Here is a 13656-nt window from a genome sequence, read left to right on the forward strand (position 1 = left end):
ATTATTATTATTATTATTATTATTATTATTATTATTATTATTATTATTATTATTATTATTATTATTATTATTATTATTATTATTATTATTATTATTATTATTATTATTATTATTATTATTATTATTATTATTATTATTATTATTATTATTATTATTATTATTATTATTATTATTATTATTATTATTATTATTATTATTATTATTATTATTATTATTATTATTATTATTATTATTATTATTATTATTATTATTATTATTATTATTATTATTATTATTATTATTATTATTATTATTATTATTATTATTATTATTATTATTATTATTATTATTATTATTATTATTATTATTATTATTATTATTATTATTATTATTATTATTATTATTATTATTATTATTATTATTATTATTATTATTATTATTATTATTATTATTATTATTATTATTATTATTATTATTATTATTATTATTATTATTATTATTATTATTATTATTATTATTATTATTATTATTATTATTATTATTATTATTATTATTATTATTATTATTATTATTATTATTATTATTATTATTATTATTATTATTATTATTATTATTATTATTATTATTATTATTATTATTATTATTATTATTATTATTATTATTATTATTATTATTATTATTATTATTATTATTATTATTATTATTATTATTATTATTATTATTATTATTATTATTATTATTATTATTATTATTATTATTATTATTATTATTATTATTATTATTATTATTATTATTATTATTATTATTATTATTATTATTATTATTATTATTATTATTATTATTATTATTATTATTATTATTATTATTATTATTATTATTATTATTATTATTATTATTATTATTATTATTATTATTATTATTATTATTATTATTATTATTATTATTATTATTATTATTATTATTATTATTATTATTATTATTATTATTATTATTATTATTATTATTATTATTATTATTATTATTATTATTATTATTATTATTATTATTATTATTATTATTATTATTATTATTATTATTATTATTATTATTATTATTATTATTATTATTATTATTATTATTATTATTATTATTATTATTATTATTATTATTATTATTATTATTATTATTATTATTATTATTATTATTATTATTATTATTATTATTATTATTATTATTATTATTATTATTATTATTATTATTATTATTATTATTATTATTATTATTATTATTATTATTATTATTATTATTATTATTATTATTATTATTATTATTATTATTATTATTATTATTATTATTATTATTATTATTATTATTATTATTATTATTATTATTATTATTATTATTATTATTATTATTATTATTATTATTATTATTATTATTATTATTATTATTATTATTATTATTATTATTATTATTATTATTATTATTATTATTATTATTATTATTATTATTATTATTATTATTATTATTATTATTATTATTAGTATTATTATTATTATTACTACTATAACTTGCAGCCAATGTACTGTTGACGTTACGAAATGTACAGTTGGACTTCTAGTCTTTGTACCAAAACGATATCCAACGCATCGAAGCAATTCAACGGAAATTTGTTCGATTTGCTCTGCGCCGGCTTCCTTGGAGAAACCCTTGGAACCTCCCAAGTTACCACGCCAGATGCAAACTGATTGACCTCGATTTGTTATCTGTCCGTCGCGACGTCAGCAAGGCTACTTTTGTGACTGATCTCCTCCAATCAAGAATAGTTACAGCTTTTACAAATAGATATCCATCGCCGTAATCTCAGAAACTATTCTTTTCTTAGGACTCCCTATGCTAGAACTAATGATGTGTATACCCGAGTAGAGTGTGAGATCAAAAAGAAAACTCAATTTGATGTTGTGCTGTTCGTATATATGGATTACTTAATTTGCTATTGTTTTGGTCGTTTTAACGGTTAAAAGATCAAAATCGAAAGCAAAAAAAATGCTGCGTGACATCATACTTAAAACTAGTTTTGCTCTCAGTGAAAGCACATTGAAAACTTAATATGATGTAGATTTTCTCGAAATGACACGTCATGAGCATAATCTAAAAATAGCACAGCCTAACAAGATCCGGGATAGTATACATTTAGGCGATATTACTCGCAAGGAAGAAAAAAGATTTTATGCAATCTCCATATTAGTCGCAAGCAAGAAAAAATATTTCATGCAATCTTCACACTACCGCAGGAGAATCCGGTTTCGAACTTAGGTGTTTTGGAATGCGAACTTTTTGCGATTGCTATGGACTGTAAGTGCTAGCTATAAGCAGATGGAAAATGTTCGGTTATATGACAAGCAGTGTTGTTTCACAAAGTTGTATGCAGGTAGTTTCTGTCAATGCACACTCGTTGCGTCGCTTCCATCCCACATCCACCGTGAATAGCAGTGTGGCTATTTGAGCACAGTCTTCTACAACACAGGGAACGTGAATTAGGAATCCGGCAATAAGGTATCCCAGATCATTTGTTTTTTCGAATAATTGGGACAATGAACGATTATCTCGCTTCTGACCACAGATAGAGCTAGAATCTCTTCAGTAAATTTTTAGTTCTTGTGTAGACTTATAATTTACGATCATTTGATGCAGAATTAGTCCTGTGACTCAAAATTATGAAGATTTCGTTAGACGGTTTCTTTCGAAAAGTGTATTAAAGTTCCAAGATTTATTCGATGATTGATAAAATACTTCTCATTGTATCTAGCGTTAGTGAATATATGAATTTCTAAGCAAATAACTAGGAATGAGAAGAGTGAGTTTGTGAACTACTTACTAATATACAAATTAAACATACATTTTCTTGGTGGCTCCTGTAAGCCACTAAAGTATTATTGAGAATAAACTCTAGGTTCGAACTTCGTAAACAATGAACTGTTTTTTCCATACTGTTGGATATAAAATTATGGGTATTTTCAGAACGGGTTTGGCGAGTAGATTATTTTCGCCATCCAGGTCCCCGATTTCGGGATGCACTGAAAATAATGGTAAAAAAACTTTAGAATGAACTTCGGGAGGTCGTATGATTACAAATATCGAAACATTTTTTTTAAACTGAACGCAAAATTTTTTACAGGATCGGATACTTAAAGTATCTAGAAGGAAATCGATGACGTCGAATATATTACTCATATCAAATTCTGAAATAAGCTTCTACGGCAGACGATCAGCGAAATGGGAATGCCAAAGCCACTTTTCAGATTGACCTGCTTCAGACAAACGTGGTACCGATGATCGCCAATTTATCTTATGCCTCACAGACGTGTGGTTTGACACCAATATTCTCGTGGTTAAAAAGAAAGAGCATTATTTGCGTAAAAGTTGAAAAAATGTTGAAAAAAATCGTTTCTTCGCGGTTATGGTTGCGGGCAACTGCAGGATCTCGGCAGGATGTCAAAGCATTTTTGTAAAAGGCAACAAAGGATTGAAGGAATAATTCTTCCATTGAAACTTAACTTTGTATTTTTGTGTTGCCATTTGAAATTTGGTCAATTTCAATGGATTCACTTTTGCCTTTAAACAGCAAAATGATAACATAATCTGATATTAATTGAAAATTTGATGAGTCGATATCATATGAGGATTTGAATCTGATGTTGTTATCATAATCAGATTTCAATTTGTTCTCAATTTGATGTTAGACTTTACTCGGGTAACGAGCCTTTTGCCAGCATGTGCCGAATATTCAACCACTGTTCCAATTCATTCGACTTTAATCTATCACGAAACGTTGTCAAGAAATTGTTCCTTGGGTTACTATCTAATTAGTTTTAGTTTAAGTTAGTTTATAAATGCTATGTTTAAGTGAAAAGTATCATTTGGATGATTGTAACCTGTTTATGCTGCACCCAACCCATTTTGTCTTCCCTTCAGTAAAAACAATAATGTAAAGGCTATCCGAATTAATGCTAAATCCTTTAACTGATGGTGGCTTAACATACATACAAACATACATACATACAGTCTGTAATGGATATTTCAGCTATCATGACTGGATTACCTTTCATCTATTATCTTGAACCAATTGTTCGCATGAACCTCATTGGAAGGCCTCTCTCTCTCATTCAATTGGAAGAGATATTTTGTTATTTCAAGGGATCAACTGACGGTGTTCAAACTGAGCTGCTGACTAATCGAAGTAAGATTTTTTCTGTTATATTTTGACTACCATTGTCTACCAGAATCGGAAATTTGAGACCAAAATAACAAGAAAAGTTGGGTTTCCATAGAAATAGGACTATAATTGAATGCTGTGGTGGCCAAGCAAAGCGAAGCATGCTTAGTTCTTCTAGTCAATTGGGCTGTCTGTTAATGTTTTTCATATGGAGGGTACAGGGATGTCGGAAATTTCAAATTACTCGATTATTTAATAATCGAGTATAATTTTGAAACTAATCGATTGTAATTTATTCGACTATCTGGGTTATTAATCGATTACTCGATTATTCATTCGATTATTACTATGAGAATTTTTTAATTATTCGATTAGCTCAATAATCGAATATTAGTTTTAAGCTAATCGATTGAATATTACTCGATTATCTGGATTATTAATCGATTACTCGATTAATCGATCGATATTACGACATCCCTAGGAGGGTAGTTTAAATGGTAAAACAATTTCCCCAGTTAGAAGCAAGCTGCGGGCTCCAGTCCCGTCGCTGCGGTAACATTTTCGCGGTTTTCATTAAATATTCTCATTCGCATGTCATTTTTCCACTCTGTTTTCCCCGTTAGATATTGATCAAATTTAAAACTAACTCAAGACAGCTCTTTGTCTTAACAAGACTAGAACAAATCATTTATTCAAGGTCTTGTTAATTTGTATTTTCGTGAAAGTGACCCAAACCGAAAAAGTGACAACACGTAACGTAATCTGACAGCTAGTGTCTGAACACTTCCATGGCACAAAATTCAATCACAGACTTTGTGATTCCCAGTGCAAAATAATGCTCATTAACTTGGCGCCAGAGCACCTTCCTTTCACCCCCGCCATTCGACACAGTTCCTAGTTCCTAGCGCCTACTGTACTGCATGCGGTTGGCATGAAACTCCTTTTCCCCGGTTTCAACTGTGTAATCTTAAATAAACACTCCTTCGTCAGGCCAGGGCGGGCGAAGAATGCTCACGAAAAGAAAAGCACAAACCTAGGAAACATCAAGCACAACCGGTCGGTCGGTCGGTTGGTCGTTCGTCCTCGATTTCCCAACCTAGCATGCTATACTACTTGTTGAGCCATTTCCACCGTTCCGCTTCACCCGCAGTTCCTCACAACCAGCAGGAAACGGACATCCCAAACAAAGGCTCTTTCACGATGCCTGCTTTCGGAACGATTCTGGTGGGTACGCATGTACACAATTCCCGGTCGAACTAATATTCCCCACAGTCGTAGTAATATTCGACGGGTCGGACTGTCACTCGTTTCACTTCGGGCGGTGAGGTGAATTTCGAGTTTCTTGTCTGTGGTCGCGTTCGGTTAACGGCAGGAACTCACTCTCCAGAGAGAGCCGTTATCACGTTGACGGGAGAGTTAATTTTGCTCTCCGAGAGAGCAGTGCGAACCGTGGTCCTTAGGGATGAGGCCATGCAACATGACAACCAGCTGAATCGCGCAACAGGTTGCAACAGAGTCGGTGATGTTGCATCCCGCTCGCTCTTGCTAAAACCAAAAAACTCGAAACCCAACTGCGCCTGACCGGTTACCATCGTGTAAAGCGGTAAGACCGGTGTGGACGTTCCCCGACTTCCACGGAGGTATCCCGGGGGTCCTGGTGAAGTGGACCGATTCTACGGTGCAAAACATAGCAGAAATACGAACATCGGCCAAAATCTTTCCGCGCGGAGCTAGTCTGCCATAGTAATGCCGTGTGTTTCCCCCCTATTACCAGCCAGTTTGAAAGCTTATCAACTCAGTCGGTCAGAAATTGTCGGCGAGCTACGTTGCGAATTTCGGCATCGATCCGGAGTAACCTCCGGCAGTTTCCGGGTTTCTGTTCGAGTCGAAAAAAAACTACTACCCCCCCTCAGTAGCGGTGGGGTGCGTGTTTTCGCGTGTGGGTTGTTATCCGAATCGTGCGTGTTCGTTGTGTTGCCTTTGGAAGGTCGCTTCGTTCAGATCTGATGCTTGTGTTGTTGTTTACTTTTGAGGCAAGTGTTTTTCAATCGAATCGCCGGTGTTTGCGGGATGCAATTGTAATGAAAGCTGTCTATTGAAACCTAATCAGGAGAGCTATTTGCTGAAACAATTGTAACTTTTTATATCTTGATAGTTGTTTTAGTATCTTGTGAGAAAATCAGTCACACTGACTAACAATTCATGTTGATTGAGAATTGACAAAACGAATGAGATTTCGCTTCCACAGGACAACTTAAAGTGAATTCTTATTTGAGTTCCGAGGAAACTCGAGAAGGAAACTGGTAAGTAACCAATAGGATGATGGATTTTGATGCAAACATCAGTTTACAAGACACGTAGATTTATGATCCTAAAAAGTGTAATTTTGGTCCTGACCAAGTGGCACTCGATTGACCATCAAAGCAACTATTACAGATTCCGTTTCAATTCGAATTTCATAATAACTTTTGTATCACAACTCAAATCTTCATTTATCTTAGGAGAACTGTTCGTTTCGGAGTTAGTGCGCGCCTGCTTTGGTCGGTTTCGAACTAACTTTCGAAACCAATGAATCTGTGTTCTATGAAACAACTTTTATTGGATCCTATCATTTTGTAAAATCAATTATGGCTGTCATATTCATTTCCACAAGAAGAATCCAACGAGAGTTTTAAAAGTTAGTGGGTTCGCTGCGACCGATTTCCGTTCGTTGGCGACACGTAGAGTGAATTATGCATGACGATATCAATTTGTTGTAGTTGATCTCTTATGGTCATGAGCTCTGTAGGCTCTTTCTTTGCAACGGGGCGCCTTTCAGCTTTTGATCGACAGGAGAGTGATGGGTTTTTGATTGTGATTGTCTCTTCCCGATCAGATGGTTATAACAGAATTATAACAACTGGTGTAATTTATTTCAGAAATAATTGGTAACAAATTTTGAAATATTTTTGGCTGGTAAGCTAAAATAACAAAAATCATAACAAAACAGACTCTAGCGGGAACAAAATCGTAACAGATTTTGAAACGTTTGTATCACAATTATTATTGAATTTGATATAACTACAGAGGTCCGAAAGCATAAATTTATAACAATAGTTGTAATAAATTTCAACATAGAAAAACTATATCACAGCTAACTTTTAGCATAAACACTTAAAAAATCTCTGTGATTTTACATCTTATTAGATGCACATAAATGGAGTGTCACAGTTCAGCAAACTCACGTGGAAGACCATTTAATATTGTGTCTAAAACTCCATGACATGAAATTCGTTTTTTTTTCCCGTTATAGGCTGCTCTGGCCGAGGGGGGTGGTTACAACGATCCACACTTTCCATACCAGACGAACTAGGCTATGGTGCCCAAATGAACACTAGTAACGAAGGAGGAAATCCTCCAGCATGTAACCCAAGCGACAGATTCCTTTACGGCTATCAATTTGCATCGAAAGATACGAATATCTTCTATTGCAAGTTCGCCAGAGAATTTGTCACTTGAGCAGGAAGTGTGTGCTTCACCCTGTAACCAGTCAATCATTGAGTCGTGCGTCTGTATCGTATTGGTATTTTGTCATCCTACCAGCTGCTTCTGTGTCTTAAATGTTCTCGCCGATGAAACTTTAGAAAATTTCGCATTGTATCCGCTTCGGTCTTGGCCCTGCTTTCCTATATAGTCTTTTATGTCTGAAGCGGTACTTACGATTATTACTTTAAAGATCCTAAATCAATGTAGATATGTTTGGTCTACTAACACTATCCAATCTAATCTGTTCTGATTGTTTCTATCTTTGTCGATGTTACGTTACGTTTCCTTTTGCCCCATTGCATTGTTTTTTAGTATACCGGAAGAACCTGGTAATATCATAAGCTAATAGATTATCAAGAATAAAGGAATAATAATAAGATTGACAACAATAATAATAATAATAATAATAATAATAATAATAATAATAATTATAATAATAATAATAATAAAAGTGATTTAAAAAAAATAGTGTTGCACTTACCTTTCTCCTTCAGCACACCATAAACTTACCGAAAGTTAGGTTGTTACCTAACATATTCATCCTTTATCACTATCGTGGTACATTCTATGGGTCTTCCTTCTCACATCTTCTTGGCCTTGAATCCTCGATGACAATCCTCTGCTTCAGCAGTCTCATTTAATTCAGTTTTTCATGATGCACATAAAATAAAATAAAATCAGATGTTAGTGATTTCGTTAAATTATATAATGTAAGGGTGCGCATTTAACACTAGATTGCCCAAGAAAGTCACACTATGTACACAATGGACGGATTGCTTAAAATTCTGTGATCTTTATTTAACTCTTAATTCAACGCTATAAGCACTAAGACGCTCTGCACTAGCTTTTAGTTAGTCTGTCAATGACCTTCTTTCTTTCAATCATTTTGACTGCTTTTGAGCAATTTAGGTCTATACTAAGTTTTGGGCCTTCTAGTGTTGAGCACGCATCCAGGGAACAAGAACTATATATATTTCGCAAAGAAATACTAGGTGTGTCCGTATGAAATGGTCCACGTGAACCGCTCTCCACCAGAAACACACATTTCACACTCTCAGTTAGAAGGTGACATCTGTGTCCAAGTTGGAGAAATTTAGGTACATTCAAACTTTTCCCGATTTGAGCGTGTATTTACACCTGATCAAACAGTTTCGCCGTCATTGCAACTTGTAAACATTAGTACCGATACCGAATCGGATCAGAAAGGTTTGAGAGTTCCTTAACGGTTCATAAGATGTCAATTTACTCCTATTCCTGATAACACTAGTCCTCCTTTTTGAATTAAATTCACCAAGTTCAGGACGAATATGATATATTAACATTAATCCCAACTGGATCAAGATAATTCAAATTGGTGACCAATTCCAGGCATAAGAATGCTCGAAACCACCTAATGACCTATTGTCGTCATTTTTGTTTTGGTACCTCGTGGGTACCGATTTGTGCAGAAGTGCACATGACTGTTTTGATTAGTTTACGTTTCGCATTCAGCTCATCAGTGCATTAGCAGATTATGTTGACTAATCAAAACAGTCATGTGCACTTCTGCACAAATCGGTACCCACGAGGTACCAAAACAAAAATGACTAAAATATGTTTGCGGCCATAAAGTCGTAAATTCGTTTTCGCCTGGGACGTCAGGATAGACATAGCACTTCGGTGTAAATAAGTGCGTTGTAAATAGCAATGACTTTACGTCTGCTTAGCGGATTATGTTGATCCGCGAGGTGGCATTAGCAGTCAACATAATCTGCTAATGCACTGATGAGCTGAATGCGAAACGTAAACTAATCAAGACCTATTGTCAATTTCAAGCACTATTAGTCCTGTCCACTCCGTGATCGATCCAGACTACATAATAATTTTCATTTTTTTTACATTTATAAGCGAACGATCGATCTCGGTATGGTCCGACTTTGTCAATACGCGAAGTGTAAATTGACTCCCACCCCCATCCGCCAAGCGGGGGTACGCGCCCTGTAGCTCATCAACCAAAGCCCAGGGTAACTCCATGACATGAAATTCGTTGAAATAAAAAAAAGAATATTGATAGCATCCGCTGCGACTTGAACCGTGAATCATTGGTTCACATGTACGTCTGATAATCGACTGAGCCACAGAAGCATACATCTGCTTGGTTGGTAAAAGGTGCATTTAAATTCATACAATCGCACGTCCACGCATAATGCAAATTACAGTCGGAACTAGTAAAATTCAAGCTAATCTAACATTAAGTCCATATAAATGAAATTTTCCTTCATTTGATGAATTATAGGTCTTTATGAATTACATCGTATGATGAATTAAGTCAGCTGTATTTTTAAGATTTTTTTGGTGTGTACTTTCAATCCAAAATAGTTGAATAATTTTTTTTATTAAATGAATAATTTATTTAGTGATCTGATTTGTTCTTTTAGTTTTTCAAAATTCTCATTTTTTTCAAATAATGAACTTTATCATGAGTCTTGCAAATGAAAATAAAACATCATAACTGATTTTTTTATTATATTGTTATCATAAGTTTTAACTATCAACTGTTTTCGTTTGTTAAATATCTCAAAATAACACAAATTTTTATACATACCACATGTTGATATACTTGTGTTATGATTTTGTTATGTGCATCTGATCGGGTTGTTGCATATAACGTAACGACATAATGTTTGCTCCATGATTTTATAATACAATTTTCAATAGCATACAAACGAAGTCTTGGCATTACTTTTCTTTAGAGGAATTTGGCCTTTCTGTTTCAACAGACTTCGCAGCCGATTCTTAGCGTACAGAACCGTTTCATGGCTAGTACTACGATCCTACTGACACTATGAATCCTTCCAGGTCGGAATTCAAACACATGACAACTGGCTTGTTAGACCAGCGCCCCCCTATGCATTGAACCGCCAACCTGGGACGGTTTTAAATAGCATGCGATGATTATAATAAACTCAAAATTCAAGTTAACCCAAACGTTTGTTATCAACAAGCATCGCAGAAAAGAGTTCAGGATTCGTGTTCGTCTTTTTTCAAAATTATTTCTATTATTTCTTAAACTTCGTTTTGTGATGTAATATTTGATGTCAAACTTCATAAGAACTCCATTTCAAATTCTGGAATGCCATGAGGTAGGAGCTTACATGATTTACACAATCATTAAACTAATGAGACTGTCAATGATAGAAAGTGGAGAAGAAAGTTTGCTTATTTTGATCGTAGTTCTAACTTTCTCTAACTCTACCAACCTACACTGTATGCTTGGCGTCAGATTATATTCAATCGCCACCAGAAAGGCCTTTCGCGTCAACTCGAATAAATGTTGGCAGTACCCTCTCTGATTATGATAAATACAGATTTTGATTTTAATACACACAGATTTTGTCACAAAGTGCTTTGGTTTTATATTTTTTGTTTAAATGTTGACTACCACAATGTTCGGTTTTTTTTTCTAAAAAAAACTAACAATCTACTTTGCGCTTCCATTGCAGTTCTATTGGAAGGAAATGCCTTTCCTTCTAATAGAACTTTACTGGAGACGCATGGTTGATTTTTTTTTAGAAAAACTCAAATATTGAGCTTTTCCACAATTTCAACAAAATTTTAAACCGAAGAATTTCAATGTGTCTAAAAATTATTCGTTTATTACTAGAAAATCCAGAACGATGCCAAAGTCGGAAGTGTGCAAAATATGTCTCTACAATACCTGAAACATTCGATATTTTCCAAACTTTTCGATGAAGCGGTTGCTACAAAGCCAAGTAAAATGAAAATCAACCACCCAAGCTCCTTCAATATGTAAATTAATGGGTTGAATAAAAAAATGTCGCCAGTCAAAGCACTTTCAAATATGGTATAAAAGTATAAATTTTCACATGTTTATCCGGCAATAGCGAGCAATTTCATGCGGAATCGGCTGGCTGTTGGCTGTTCGATTTGCATGAAACTTTGCATATATTTTTCACTGGTCTAATGATTTTCCTCACTCAAGAATAATTTTTAAAAAGGGCGTATGTGTTTAAAGTCATATTAGTTTTATACAAATATAGCTTGAAAATCGTTTCTAAGAAAAAGATGTATATAACAGATTGAACTTTCTAAAAAAAAAATACACTTGAAATAAACTTCACAAAACCAAAAATATTTTTTTAATTTCATACCGCAAAAACCTATTCTTAGTCCACCTTGTGGGGTGATAATGCCATTCTCTTTCATCGAAACAGTCGAATTAATTTTTTTTCGCTCTCTTATTAAAATAATTTCTGTCAATTATTTTTGGCTCAATTTATCCAGATTGTTTCAAGTCATTCGCCAAAGCGTGCTTCAGCGTTTATGACACATATTCGGCATCATTACTCAAACCAAGCGCTTGACATTTGCGTTGCCTTTTTGTATAAGCTAAGTAATGCTTATCTAAAAAAACCCTGTTTTAATCCACCTAGTGATGTAATTTCTCATTTTCATTTTCTCCTGTATATTACAGCAGAAATTCCCCGAAATACTACAATTTAAAAAATTTCAGCATATAGTTTTGAAGAATTCTGTGGCATAATACTGCTACATTAGCATACTACATTCGAATTTAAGTTAGTGAAAATCTATTCAATCATATGTGAGAAAGTGTAGTGAGCTCCATTTTATCATCTTTGATTATTATTGCCGGTACTTCCGGAACCGAAAGCTGGATATCGACATAGTGACATTCGTTTTATTCAGTCGTATACTAATATGACCTACAAATTTATTTACGATTCTCTATGAAGTTTTGAATTTTGGAAAAAATGTACCGGTAGTCGGACTTGGATAAAATTCAGCAAATCATTTATGGGACTATCAATGGTTTATTTGGTTACAGAGTCTCATGGTCTGCAAACTAAAGAAACTCACTAGCCAGTATAAAAAGGTAGCTTATGAACAAAATATTCCTGGAATTGACGTTTTCATACTAAACACCCTATCTCCGAAACCAGGGGTTTGATCCTAATAAAAAATTAGAATATTCTAATGACATCTTAAGACCTTTCATGTCCGAGAAAAGTGAGTGACATCATTTTCACATTTTTATGCATATCACCCTGTAATTCCGAGACCGGAAGTTAGATCCAATTGAAATTCCGGAACTTTGTATGAGACCATAAGACCTTTTATATGAATCTAAGTTTGTGAAAATCGGTTTAGCCATCTCCGAGAAAAGTGAGTGACAATATTTGTCACACACATACACATACACACAGACATTTGCTCAGCTCGTCGAGCTGAGTCGAATGGTGTATGACATTCGGCCCTTCGGTCCTCGGTTCTAACGTCGGTTTTTGCAATGATTGTATAGCTGTATAGTAACACATTTCACATCCCTGCCAGCCTCCTCTAACCATATTGTTCATCTCTGTGCACATGTGTGTAAGACAGTTAAGTTAATTGGAATTGTTAGAACTCTAAAAATGTAGTAAATTATTTACTGCCCATACTCGCATATCAGTCCCATATCGATTTTTGCCAATTTTGAGTTAGCTTGCGGAATGAAATCTATCCTCAACATATTTTCAGAAAATGCAATAAAAGTTGACGGTTTGTTCAGTAAAATGTGAAAAAAATATCAACTCATGTCTGTCCCAATTGCAAAGTACCCGCATATCAGTCCCATTCAGTGCAAATTTTAATAATTTCATTTATTGCAATATTGGAATAGCAAAGGTGTATTACCGATATTTCAAGTAAAAATACCATGATTTAGCATTAGGTAGCACAATAAATCAAAAAATTCAGAAATAAAATTTTAATCGTCTTTTTCTCGACATGCCGATTTTCCATATGGGACTGATATGCAAGTATGGGCAGTTTAGGGGTTAGCCAAATTTTGTTTTTAATATATTTACGATTCGTCTTTGCTTCATCAGTGCAGAGCAGTTCAATTTGAACCGCTAAGCATAGCAGTTGTTTTCCCAATTAAACTACCCTGCATATGA

General features: G+C 32.9%; 1 protein-coding gene across 2 annotated transcripts in view; it reads left to right on the forward strand.

Moving 5' to 3' along the window:
* The first annotated feature begins 5947 nt into the window (after window positions 1–5947).
* LOC131432289 (connectin) overlaps window positions 5948–13656 on the forward strand; it is a 489804-nt gene continuing 482095 nt past the window's right edge. For both annotated transcript variants that reach the window (XM_058598482.1, XM_058598480.1), the window contains exon 1: window positions 5948–6477. The gene's annotated coding sequence lies outside the window, so the exon portion shown is untranslated. The remainder of the gene's footprint in view (window positions 6478–13656) is intronic.

The sequence above is a fragment of the Malaya genurostris genome, chromosome 2, assembly GCF_030247185.1.
Source record: "Malaya genurostris strain Urasoe2022 chromosome 2, Malgen_1.1, whole genome shotgun sequence".
In the NCBI taxonomy this organism is placed as follows: Eukaryota; Metazoa; Arthropoda; class Insecta; order Diptera; family Culicidae; genus Malaya; species Malaya genurostris.